We start from the raw sequence: 10,990 nt of genomic DNA on the forward strand, positions 1-10,990 counted from the left end.
GACGTGTTCGGTGGACTGATGGTAGAGGTGCAGGAATGAAGAAAATGATGAAAAAAACATCAAAAAGTATTTTGTATCGCGTCAAAAACAATTTCAAAAAGTGTTGAAGGTGGTGCTGAACGTGGGGGTGAAGGTGGTGGTGAAGGTGGTGGTGAAGGTGGTGGTGAAGGTGGTGGTGAAGGTGGTGCTGAAGGTGGTGGTGAAGGTGGTGGTGAAGGTGGTGGTGAAGGTGGTGGTGAAGGTGGTGCTGAAGGTGGTGCTGAACGTGGGGGTGAAGGTGGTGGTGAAGGTGGTGCTGAAGGTGGTGCTGAAGGTGGTGCTGAACGTGGTGCTGAACGTGGGTGGTGAAGGTGGTGCTGAAGGTGGTGCTGAAGGTGGTGCTGAAGGTGGTGCTGAAGGTGGTGCTGAAGGTGGTGTGAAGGTGGTGCTGAAGGTGGTGTTACAGAAATGAAGGAAATGTTGAAAAAAAAGCATTGATGGGTGGAGCTGATGGTGTTACAAAACAGCGCCATTTTGATGCTATCTAGCAATCACCCGCCGTTAGCATCCCATTGACTCCCATTCATTGTGTTAGCACCCCATTGACTCCCATTCATTGTGTTAGCACCCTATTGACTCCCATTCATTGTGTTAGCATCCCATTGACTCCCATTCATTGTGTTAGCATCCCATTGACTCCCATTCATTGTGTTAGCATCCCATTGACTCCCATTCATTGTGTTAGCACCCCATTGACTCCCATTCATTGTGTTAGCACCCTATTGACTCCCATTCATTGTGTTAGCACCCTATTGACTCCCATTCATTGTGTTAGCATCCCATTGACTCCCATTCATTGTGTTAGCACCCTATTGACTCCCATTCATTGTGTTAGCATCCCATTGACTCCCATTCATTGTGTTAGCATCCCATTGACTCCCATTCATTGTGTTAGCATCCCGTTGACTCCCATTCATTTTGTTAGCATCCCGTTGACTCCCATTCATTCTGACGTCACTTTGAAGCGTTTGAAGACTCTTTTTGTCCGTATTTTATTTCTAAAGAAACACAACAACGTATAAAAGGCTCCGTTACCTTCGTTACCTTGGTTACCTTGGTTACCTTGGTTACCTTGGTTACCTTGGTTACCTTGGTTACCTAGTAGCGCACGTAGACGACGTTTTTATAAAATAGGCAAACGACTGATTCATAACCACGAGACTCACCGTATACAGGAGAAGCTGGCGCGTGTGTGTGTGTGTGTGTGTCTGTGTCAGATGTGTGTGTGTATCTCTGTGTCATGTGTGTGTGTGTGTCTCTGTGTCATGTGTGTGTGTGTGTCTGTGTCAGATGTGTGTGTGTGTGTGTGTCTGTGTGTGTCAGATGTGTGTGTGTCTCTGTGTCATGTGTGTGTGTGTGTCTCTGTGTCATGTGTGTGTGTGTGTGTGTCTCTGTGTCATGTGTGTGTGTGTGTGTCTCTGTGTCCGATGTGTGTGTGTGTCTGTGTCAGATGTGTGTGTGTCTCTGTGTCATGTGTGTGTGTGTGTGTCTCTGTGTCAGATGGTGTGTGTGTGTCTGTGTCAGTGTGTGTTGTCTCTGTGTCTGTGTGTGTGTGTGTCTCTGTGTCAGATGTGTGTGTGTCTCTGTGTCATATGTGTGTGTGTGTGTGTGTGTGTGTGTGTGTGGTGTGTGTGTGTGTGTCCTCCTGACACTGATGTCATCTCTCAGCCATGCGGCTCATTTCCTCAATCGTGTGCATCTGCAGCTCGCACACACACAGACACACACACACACACACACAGACACACACACACACACACACAGACACACACAGACACACACACACACACACACACACACACACACACACACACACACACACACACAGACACACACACATACAGACACTCACACTAACACACACACACACACACACACACACACACAGCGCCGCCTGCAGGCCGCTCTGAGCGCAGCATGACGCGGCGCTACATCCTGCTGAGTCATCTCTCTCTCTGGGCTCGGCTGCAGCCTCAGCAACAGCTGACCATTCCCCCGTGCATGACGTCTCGTTGTGCGTTTTGTGTCTCGTTGTGCGTTTTGTGTCTCTTTGTTGTGGTTTTGTTTGTTTTTACGTGATTTTACCGCTATTATCTGTGTCTGAAACTTTAGAACAGCTCTGAGAAAAGTCACACAGTTATGTGTATTCATCCTGAGGTGCTCAAAACAGGGTGTGTGTGTGTGTGTGTGTCTGTGTGTGTGTGTCTGTCTGTCTGTCTGTGTGTGTGTGTGTGTGTGTGTGTCTGTCTGTGGTGTGTGTGTGTGTGTGTGTGTGTGTGTGTGTGTGTGTGTGTGTGTCTGTGTGTGTGTCTGTGTGTGTGTGTGTGTGTGTTACAGCTCCAGTCCTCACTGTCACACCCTGAATCACATTAAAGAAGTCCTACAGGCTTTGTTGTCCCGGACGAAGAGTCTGATATCATCATGAAGTTTGGGGAGGAAGGGGGAGGGGGGAGAGAAGGGGGGAGGGGGGGAGAGAGAAGGGGGGGAGTTGATCCAGAAGGAATAAGAAAAACAAGTTATTAAGAGGGTTCACCAACACACATCAGGAGGAGAAAACACCAGACTCACCTGGAAACAGTGGGGTGTGTGTGTGTGTGTGTGTGTGTGTGTGTGTGTGTGTGTGTGTGTGTGTGTGTGTGGTGTGTGTGGTGTGGGTGTGTGTGTGTGAAAGAGTGCTAATAATTCAACCTGCCCCCCCCCCCTCCCTCTCGGGGATATTGGGATTAATTAGAATAGTTTTTTAACGACCTCCTTCCCTCCCAGCTGTCCCCCCCCCCCCCCGTGTTTAGCTGTGTGTTTAGTGTGTTAATAGTGTTAATGTGCGTTAATGAGGACGCTGCCCCCCCCCCCCAGACTTAGAAAACAAGAACCCCTTTCTGAGTGAGAAACTTCTACAACTGTTACTTCCATTAATTAGCTCAGATGGTACATCGCTAGCTTAGCATAGGAGGGGTCGATGCTAACGAGAGACTTGTCCACCGTCCACACGGTGTGTCTACCCTGTCCTCTGCTTCCACCCTGTCCTCCATGTCCACTGTGTCCTCCGTGTCCTACGTGTCCTACGTCTCCTCCTTGTCCTCCCTGGCCTCTTGTTCACCCTGTCCTCTGCTTCCACCCTGTCTTCTGTGTCCTCTGTGTCCTCCCTGTCCACCGTGTCCTCGTTGTCCTCCGTGTCCTACATCCCCTCCCTGTCCTACATCCCCTCCCTGTCCTCCGTATCCTCCTTGTCCTCCGTGTCCTACATCACCTCCCTGTCCTCCGTGTCCTCCCTGTCCCTTCCTGTCCTCCGTATCCTCCTTGTCCTCCCTGTCCTCCGTGTCCACCGTGTCCTCCCTGGCCTCTTGTTCACCCTGTCCTCTGCTTCCTCCCTGTCCTCCGTGTCCTCCCTGTCCTCCCTGTCCTCCGTCCCTTCCTGTCCTCCGTGTCCTCCCTGTCCTCCGTGTCCTCGCTGCCTCCCATTTTAGACTCATTGATGTTTCCGGCTCCTCGTCAGACGTCTGAGTTATTTTTAGTCGTTGCTGACTCGGCAGATTCCTCGAGAAATCCTGTCCTCCAGAAATAAAACCCAAGCTTAGATAAGAGGGGGGGGGGGAGAGAGGGAGAGAGGAGAGGGAGAGGAGAGAGGGAGAGGGAGGAGGAGAGAGAGAGGGAGGAGAGAGAGAGAGAGAGAGAGGGAGAGAGGGAGAGGGAGAGGAGAGAGGGAGAGAGAAGGGAGAGGGAGAGGAGGGGAGAGGGAGGGGAGAGAGAGCGGAGAGGAGAGGGAGAGGAGGGAGAGGGAGAGGGGAGAGAGAGAGGGAGAGAGAGAGGAGAGGAGAGAGGGAGGGAGGAGAGAGGAGAGGGAGAGGGGGAGAGAGAGGAGAGGGAGGAGGGAGGGAGAGGGAGAGAGGAGAGAGGGGAGAGAGAGAGAGGGAGAGGGGAGAGGGGAGAGAGGGGAGAGAGGGAGAGGAGGAGGGAGAGGAGAGAGGGGGAGGAGAGAGGGAGAGAGAGAGAGGGAGAGGGAGAGAGGGAGAGAGGGAGAGAGGAGAGGGGGAAGAGAGCGAGGGAGGAGAGGGAGAGGAGGGAGGAGAGAGAGGGGAGAGGAGAGCGAGGGAGAGGGAGAGAGAGAGGGAGAGGGAGAGAGAGGGAGAGGGGGGGGGAGAGAGGGAGGAGACGAGGGGAGGGAAAAGAGAGAGGGAGGGGAGAGGAGAGAGAGAGGAAAGAGGAGAGGGGGAGAGAAAAGGGGAGAGAGGAGAGGGAGGGGAGAGAGAGAGAGGGAGAGGAGAGAGAGAGAGAGAGACGAGGGAGAGAGAGAGAGGGAGAGAGAGAGAGAGAGGGGAGAGAGAGAGAGGGAGAGATGGGGGGCGGAGAGAGAGAGAGAGAGGAGGGGGGAGAGAGAGGGAGGAGAGGAGGGGAGGAGAGAGGGGAGAGAGAGGAGAGATGGCGAGAGAGAGAGAGATGGAGAGAGAGAGGGAGAGGGAGAGGGAGAGGATGTAAGAGTCTTGACTTTGACATGAATTAAACAGAAGAAGAAGAATGAGACGTCTCTGGGACAGATTGTAGTTTTAATATTTAGTTTCCTGTCTCCACTTCCTGTCTTTACATAAATAAATCAAACGAGAGGAAGTCGATTCATGAATGAACCTGAGGACCAAACCAGGTCTCAGGCCAGCTGGGGGGGGCGTTATTATTAAATTATTTTTATTTTTTAAAATATAACGATGCTCCAACTATTCAGATTTCCGTTCAATATTTCGTGGAAAGAGTGAACTTAAAATAAATGTATTTTGTTTATTTTGTTTTATTTTATTTAATAATTGAATTCATTAGTCTAATAATTATTTTTTAGTGATGCTCGAGCGATTCATATTTTTCAACATTTTGTGGAAAGATTGAACATAAAATAATTAATTAATTTAATTAATTAATTAAGTAATTCAATTGAATTTATTTGTGTAATTTAATATTATTATTTTATTAATTTCCTCAATTAGTATAATATTATAATGCTTGTTATTTAATGTATTTCATTTATTATTTAATTCTTCTAATTTATCTTATTATTTATTTTTTGGGGCTTTTTTAGGTGCAAAGGACTCAGCCTGCGGGGGGGGGGGGGGGGGGGGGGGGGGGGGGGGGACGTAATCCCGCAACACGACAAACATCAAACCGCAATTTTTGCGAGTTCCCGCAATTTCATCGAAAAAACCGACGTCTGTTTATCTTCAGCGCCGCGTCATGTGATGCCGGAACGAAACCACAAACGGGGGGAGACCGTCCTGGTTGAAGTACTTCATTTATCAGAAACATCAACACACTGAATGGGCTGCAGCTTCTCTGCTGGAGGATGAGTCACACACAACACACCAAAACACACAACACACACACCCCAAAACACACAACACACACACACACACACACACACACCCCACAAAACACACCACAACAAACACAAAACACACACACAACACCAAACAAACACACACACACACCAGAAACACACACACACACACACACCCACCAAAACACACACACATCAGAAACACACACAAACACCCCCACACACACACACCCCCTCAGAAACAAACCACACCACCACACACACACCCAAACACACCAAACTCAGAAACACAAAACCCCACATCAGAAACACACACACACAAAACACACACTCAGAAACACACACACACACACCACAACACACACTCAAAAACACACAACACAACACACACACACCACACCCCACAATACAAACACTCGAAAACACACACACACACACACACACTCAGAAACACAACACACTCGAAACACACCACACACACACACATACACACACACACAAAATCAGAAACACACACACATCAGAAAACAACACACCCCCAACACACACCCCACAACACACAACACTCACAAACTGCCTCAGGCTGTACAGTAAAAACAGCGAGGGCAGCAGGAGCTTGCCCGTTAACCACTCGGTGTGTGTGTGTTTTGGTGTGTGTGTGTGTGGTGTGTGTGGGTGTGTGGTGGGCTTTGAAAAAAACTTATGTTTTAAAGGGATGGAGGGTTACAGCATTAAAGGAGAGGAAACAGATCCCAGATTTCCCTGCAGGAGGTCAGAGTGTTTGTAAACAATCGGACGTTCGTACTGATATTAAAATGCACATTTTGTTGATCTTTAATCTTGATTATTTACATGGAGTTGGTGGAGAATGCTTCTCTTACACACTAAAAGTAGTGATTATTACATGGAGTCTGGGGAGTATGCTGCTCTATACACGCTAAAAGTAGTGATTATTTTCATGGAGTCTGGTGGAGATATGCTTCTCTAACACACTAAAGTTTGTGATTATTACATTGAGTTGGGTGGAGATATGCTGGGTCTAACACGCTAAAAGTAGTGATTTTTACATGGAGTCTGGTGGAGATATGCTGCTCTATACACGCTAAAAGTAGTGTATTTACATGGAGTCTGGTGGAGATATGCTGCTCTATACATGCTAAAAGTAGTGATTATTTACATGGAGTTGGTGGAGATATGCTGCTCTATATATGCTAAAGTAGTGGATTTTACATGGGTCTGGTGGAGATATCCGCTCTATATATGCTAAAAGTAGTGATTATTTACATGGAGTCTGGTGGAGATATGCTTCTTATACACGCTAAAAGTGTGATTATTTACATGGAGTTGGTGGAGATATGTTCTCTATACACGCTAAAAGTAGTGATTATTTAATGGGTATGGTGAAGATATGTGCTCTATACATGTAAAAGTAGTGATTATTACATGGGAGTTGGTGGAGATATGCTGCTCTATACACGCTAAAATAGTGATTTTTTACATGGAGTTGGTGGAGATATGTGCTATACACGCTAAAAATAGTGATTATTTCATGGAGGGCTGGTGGAGATATGCTTTTCTATACACACTAAAAGTAGTGATTTTTTACATTGAGTCTGGTGGAGATATGCTGCTCTATACACGCTAAATAGTGATTTTTTACATGGAGTCTGGTGGAGATATGCTGCTCTATACACGCTAAAAGTAGTGATTATTTACATGGAGTCTGGTGGAGATATGCTGCTCTATACATGCTAAAAGTGTGATTTACATGGAGTCTGGTGGAGATATGCTGCTCTATATATGCTAAAGTAGTGATTATTACATGGAGTCTGGTGGAGATATCTGCTCTATATATGCTAAAAGTAGTGATTATTTACATGGAGTCTGGTGGAGATATGCTTCTCTATACACGCTAAAAGTAGTGATTATTTACATGGGTCTGGTGGAGATATGCTTCTCTATACACGCTAAAAGTAGTGATTATTTACATGGAGTCTGGTGAAGATATGCTGCTCTATACATGCTAAAAGTAGTGATTATTTACATGGAGTCTGGTGGAGATATGCTGCTTATACACGCTAAAAGTAGTAGTGATTTTTACATGGAGTTGGTGGAGATATGCTGCTCTATACATGCTAAAAGTAGTGATTATTACATGGAGTCTGGTGGAGATATGCTGCTCTACACACGCTAAAGTAGTGATTATTACATGGAGTCTGGTGAAGATATGCTGCTCTATACACGACTAAAAGTAGTGATTATTTACATGGAGTTGGTGGAGATATGCGCTCTATACACGCTAAAAGTAGTGATTATTTACATGGAGTCGGTGGAGATATGCTGCTCTATACACGCTAAAAGTAGGGTATTTACATGGAGTCTGGTGGGTTTGGTTATGGTGATTTCTGTTTCATGTTAAACTAAAAGGATCTTACTCTTTAACTAGAAGGTCTATCTCTGTAGGGATCCATCCCATAATTTTGTCACACACTTAATAATAATAATCTGAGTCTGTCAGCGGCAAAGAGGTATTGTTCGCAGCCTGTAATCCCTGAATGTTCTGCAAGGTTCAGCGTGCTGCAGAGAGCGCACGGATTAGACTAATACCTGGTTTTCGGGGGAAGTGGAAAAACACCTGAGCAACAGCAGGATCAAGAGGATGGAGGGATGGAGGGATGGAGGGATGAGACCGGAGGACAGATGAACTTCTTACTATAGAGCGACTCAGTGCTAAAGTGGAGTTTCCTGTTCGTCTGTTACATTAAACAGGAAGTCACAAAAAAATCACAAAAAAAAAAATTATTCAGTTTTCAATCTTTTAGTTAGTTTAGTCTGGATCAGACCTGTGTGGGTGTGTGTGTGTGTGTGTGTGTGTTACCTGTATGTGTGGGGGGGTGTGTGTGTGTGTGTGTGTGTGGGGTGTGTGTGTGTTACCTGTATGTGTTGTGTGTGCGTGTGTGTTTGTTACCTGTGTTTGTATGTGTCACCTGTTTGCGTGTGTATGTGTTTTTGTTATGTGTGTGTGTGTGTTTTTGTTACGTGTGTGTGGGTGTGTGTTTGTGTGTGTGTGTATGTTTTGTTTTGTACGTGTGTGTGTGGTGTGTGTGTGTACCTGTTTTTGTGTGTTACTTGTGTGTGTCTGTGTGTGTTTTTGTACCTGGTTTGTATGTGTCACCTGTTTGGTGGTGGTGTGTTTTTGTTTTGTGTGTGTGTGTTTTTGTTTCCTGGGTGTGTGGGTGTGTGTTGTGTGGTGGTGTGTGGGTTGTGTGGGCATCAGCAAGTCACGGGAGGACGAAGAAAAAATCCAGAATCTAAAAATAGAAAAGAAGAAAGTGGACAGGGAATCATCCTCTTCATCTTCTCTCCCTCCTCCTCTCTTCTTCACTTTTTCTTTTCATCCCTCTCGTCTCTTTGTCCTTCCCCTGTAACAGAAAACGGGGGTGTGTGGTGGGGTGTGTGTGTGGTGTGTGTGTGGTGTGTGTGTGTGTGGTGTGGGGTGGTGTGTGTGTGTGTGCGCCCAGACCGGGCAATTAAACATTTATAAGTGATTAATTTTTGCATAAAAGCTGCAACTTTATCCCATACTTGAATATAATATATAATATATATGGGAATATTTTTATTATATATTTTTATTTTGTGTATTTTGTTTTTGTTCTTTTTTTCTTTATTATTATTATTATTTTTGTTTTTTATATTTGTTAATTTTTCTTTTTTATTTTATTATTTTTATTTTTTTTTATTTATTTTTTTTATCTTTCGAAATGTCTTAGCTTTTTTTTTATTTTTTTTGTTTTTTGGTTATTTTTTGTTTTATTCTTTAATTTAATTTTCTCTTTATTTTTCATTTATTTTATTTTGTTTTATTAAATATAATATTTATAAATTTTAAAAATTATTTAATTTTTCTATTTTTAAATATTAAGTAAAGTATATAGATTAATTTCCCCTAATGGGTTTTTAAGTCTAATAGTAATGGAAGGGAGATAGGGCTGGTTTGCTGGATGGCACTGTTGTGGTTGTTGTTGTGTGTTGTCGTGTGTTTTTTGTTCGTGTGGGATTCTGTGGGTGTGTGTTGGTGTGTTGTTGTGTTTTGTTGTTGTGTTGGTGGTCGGGTGTGGTTTGTTTGTGTTGCCCGTGTGCGTCGTGTGTGTGTGTGTGTTGTTGTGTGGTGTTGTGTGTGTGTCTGTTGTGTGTTTTGTTGTTTTGTTGTCTGTTGGTCCAGTGTTTGTTGGGTGGTGGTGTGTGTTGTTGGTGGTTTCCAGGTTTTTCTGTCGTCTGTCTGTGTGTGTTTGTCTGTTTTGTGTGTGTCTGTTTGTGTGTTCGTTGGGGTTGGTGGTTGCGGTGTTGTTGTGTGTGTGCGTGTGTGTGTTTTTTGTCGTGGTGTGTCGTTTTGTGTGTGTGTGTGTTTTGTTTCGTCTGTTGTCTGTGTGGGGGGGTTGGGTTTTCTGTCTGTCTGTGGTTGTCTTTGTGTTGTGTGTCGGTGTGGTAGGTTTTGGTGTGTGTCAGGGGTCTTCTGTGTGTGTCTGTTGTGTTTGTGTCTGTTGTTTGGGGTTTTCATTGGGGGGTGGGGGTGTTGTCGTGTGTGTGGTGTGGGGGGTGTATGTTGTGTGGCAGTGTGGGGGGGTTTTTTTGGGGTGTATGTTTGCTTGTGTGTGTGTTGTTGTGTGGTTGTTGTTGTGTGTGTAGTGTGTTGTTGTGTGGTCCGTGTGTCTGTCGTGGGGTTTGGGTGTGTTGTTGTGTGGTGGTGGTGTCTGTTGTTTGGGTGTGTGTGGGGCGTCGTTGGTCTTTGTGTGTGTGTTTTTTTTGGTGTGTCTGTGGTGTTCAGGTGTTTTTGGTGTGTCAGTGTGCTGTCTGTGGTGTCTGCTGTGTGTTTGTGTCATCGTGTGTTGGTTGTGTCTGTGGTGTGTGTTTGAGTGTGTGTGTCTTCTGTGGTGTGTCTGGTTGTGTGTCTGTCTGTGTCTCCAGTGTGTTGCTGTGTGGGTTTTTGGTCGTTGTGTGTGTTGTTGTGTTGCCAGTGTGTCTGTTGTGGTGTGTGTCTGTGTGTGTCTGTCTGTGTGGGGTTGTCTGTCTGTGTTGTGTGTGTCTTTTCTGTGTGTGTGTCTGTCTGTGTGTGTCAGGTTTTCTGTGTGTGTGTCGTGTGGTCTGTGTGTGTGTGCTGTCTTGTGTGTGTCTATTGGGTGTGTGTGTGTTGTGTCTGTGTGGTGTCATGTGTCTGTGTGTGTTCAGTGTGTCTGTGTCTGTCTGTCTGTCTGTCGGGTGTGTGTCAGTTGTTGTCTGTGATTGTGTTGTTTTTTAGGTCCCTGAAGTTGTTTTGTTAATATCAAATTATCAAATTGTAAAACGAGATGTAGGTGTTTTGTGTGTGTGGGGTTGTGTGTGTGTGTGTGGGGTGTGTGTGTTGTGTGTGTGTGGTGTGTTTTTGTGTTACCTGGTGTTGTGTTGTGGGTGTGTGTTAACACGCTGACATCACACAAAAATCACCTGATTTATCGGGAAAAAAAAAGATCCAAACAGATAAAATAAATAAATTTAAATCAATTAATTGTTTTTAGCTCAAACAAACCTATTGAATGTGTGTGTGTGTGTGTGTTTTGTGTGTGTGTTGGGGTTGTGTGGTGTGGTGTGTGTGTG

Source organism: Etheostoma spectabile, chromosome 20 (genome assembly GCF_008692095.1).
Source record: "Etheostoma spectabile isolate EspeVRDwgs_2016 chromosome 20, UIUC_Espe_1.0, whole genome shotgun sequence".
In the NCBI taxonomy this organism is placed as follows: Eukaryota; Metazoa; Chordata; class Actinopteri; order Perciformes; family Percidae; genus Etheostoma; species Etheostoma spectabile.